Below are 2,533 nucleotides of genomic sequence, written 5' to 3' on the forward strand. Positions count from 1 at the left end.
CACAGCCACAGCCTGGTGCTAGGGTCCTGGGCAGGGAGATAAGAAGAGGTTTATCATCACAATAAAGGATGAGAGCCTAGAAATGAATCAGAGGGCAGAGCCGCACACGTGTGCGTGCGGATTCACCGATTTAGTGCTGGGAAGGCTCTGGGAGGGAGCTTGGGTCCAGCCCATTTCACAGATGGGAAAACCAAGGCTGCGGAGGTAGCCCTACGTACTGATGGCAGAGCCGGGCTGGAGTGGAATGTCTAGGTGACCGGATCCCCCCATTTCCAGCTCCAGGCCCACTGCCACCCCGCCTGTTCTGTGCGGTGGGCCCCCCGAGGCTTTCCTTTGAGAGAACAAAAATCAAATTAAGAAGCTGCCTCTCTCTGGCTCAGCCTGGGAGGCCCTGCCGCCTTGAATCGGTAATTAAACGTGGAAGAGCCTGTCAGGGGAGGGAGGGAGCTGCTCCCAGGGCTGCTGGGGACCAGCCTCTTTTCTCCCTGAAAGCTGCTGGAGGGCAGGTTGGAGGCCCCACCTCAGATCCAGTAACAGGACCCGGCCCTTTCCCATCCCACAGGCCAGGGGCCCTGGGTCCCTGGCGGCAGCAGCTCTAGTAGATTCTAGAGCAGGACAGCACGGGCGAAGAAAGCGAACAGAACTGGCCCCTTCGGAGATGGGCGGGCACAGAGCGTTCACAGTGGGGCCCAGACGTGGGCGGAGGTTCTGGACCCCCTGGTCAGCGGGGTCAGTGGTAGCCAAGACCCCCTTTGTGCCAGGTCTGGGTGGGGCGTGAAGCAGACCGTATACACTGATGGGAGGACACACCTGGAGATTCTGCTTCCCCGTGGCCTGGACTCCCAGCTGGTCATGGTCCTGCAGCAGGAGCCCCACCCTCCCCAGAACCCCCATGAGGAAGGCCAGGCCCCTGGTGGGATAGGAATCCAGAGTGACCCCTAGCCTTAGCTGGTTTGGCTCAGTGGATAGAGCACTGAACTGTGGACTGGAAGGTCCCAGGTTCGATTCCGGTCAAGGGCACATGCTTGGGTTGCAGGCTCCATCCCCAGTAGGGGGTATGCAGGAGGCAGCTGATCCATGATTCTCTCTCATCATTGATGTTTCTATCTCTCTCTCCCTCTCCATCCTCCCTGAAATCAATAAAGATATATTAAAAAAAAAACACAGCCCTAACCGGTTTGGCTCAGTGGATAGAGCGTCGGCCTGCGGACTCAAGGGTCCCAGGTTCGATTCCGGTCAAGGGCATGGATCTTGGTTTCGGGCACATCCCCAGTAGGGGGTGTGCAGGGGGCAGCTGATCGATGTTTCTTTCTCATCGATGTTTCTAACTCTCTATCCCTCTCCCTTCCTCTCTGTAAAAAATCAATAAAATATATATTTTTTTAAAAAACAAAAACACACACACAGAGTGACCTGTAGGTCTGGAGGCCTGGCTGGGAGTGGGGTGGAGCCACTTACTGAGCTGGAGCGGGTGGGGGTGGAAGGGCAGTTGGGCGCAGTTCCGGTGCCCAGTGGAGGCTCAGGCTGGAGTCACCAGGAATGAAGGGCCCGCGAAGCCCTGAGACTGGGCAGGGTCTCTTAGGAGAGAGGCCCACGGAGAAAGCAACCTGCCGACACTTGACCTCAGACCTCCAGCCTCCGGAACTGTGAGAAACCAATGCCTGTTGCTTAAGCAGCCCGAGCTGCTCTTCCCACACAGGTGCCCCCGAAGCTCTCATATGCGGGGCCAGGTTGCAAATCCACACGTGGACCTGCAGCCTCTGTCCCCACCTGCTCCCTTCCCCTCCCGCGCCCCCTCCCCCTCGCTTCACCCCAAGAGGAACTCCAACTGGGCAGAGCAGGGCGAGCTTGGGCTCTGGCCACTGCCACCGCTCGCCACAGCCCCGAGCAAAGTCTCGAGCCGAGCCTCCGTTTCCTCGTCTGTAAAAGTTCTCTCAGGAAGGCGCACTTGACAGGTTATCGCGTGAGGATCTGGGAAGGTGGCAAAGGGCCTGGCTCTGGGCAGGATCCATGCTGGGCGCTCAGCGAATGGTGGCTGTTGCTTTTACCATCTCCCACCAACCTCATCTCCTTCTCTTCTACCCAAGTCTGTTCATGGAGCCGCCACGCTGGGGCCTTGGCCGGCCTGCACACCTGCTTCCCCTCACCTGCCCCATATCGGGTGTCTGTTTGCTTCATTAGCTCGACAATCCCCCCAGGCACTGACTCACCGATAGCCACTGTGGTCTGCAGAGGAGCTTGACTTATCGGCTGCTTATCCGCGTAAACAAATTGGTTTTTACACGATCAATTACGATATACAGGGATGTGTAGGGGGGAGGGGGGTCCTTACGCCTCGTGGATTACCCTCCTCCACTGGCCTCTCTCCTCTGACACCCAGCTGGCTGCACGACTGTACACAAGGCTTCCAGAGTTTTCTTTCTTCGGCAAAACCAGGCCTGATCCCTCCCGGCTTAACCCCCTCCCAGGGCTGCGCCTGCCTTCCATCCAATAGGCCCAGTCCCCTGCGCATGGTCAGCCTCACCCGGGCCTT

Source organism: Myotis brandtii, unplaced genomic scaffold (genome assembly GCF_000412655.1).
Source record: "Myotis brandtii unplaced genomic scaffold, ASM41265v1 scaffold231, whole genome shotgun sequence".
NCBI classification, from domain to species: Eukaryota; Metazoa; Chordata; class Mammalia; order Chiroptera; family Vespertilionidae; genus Myotis; species Myotis brandtii.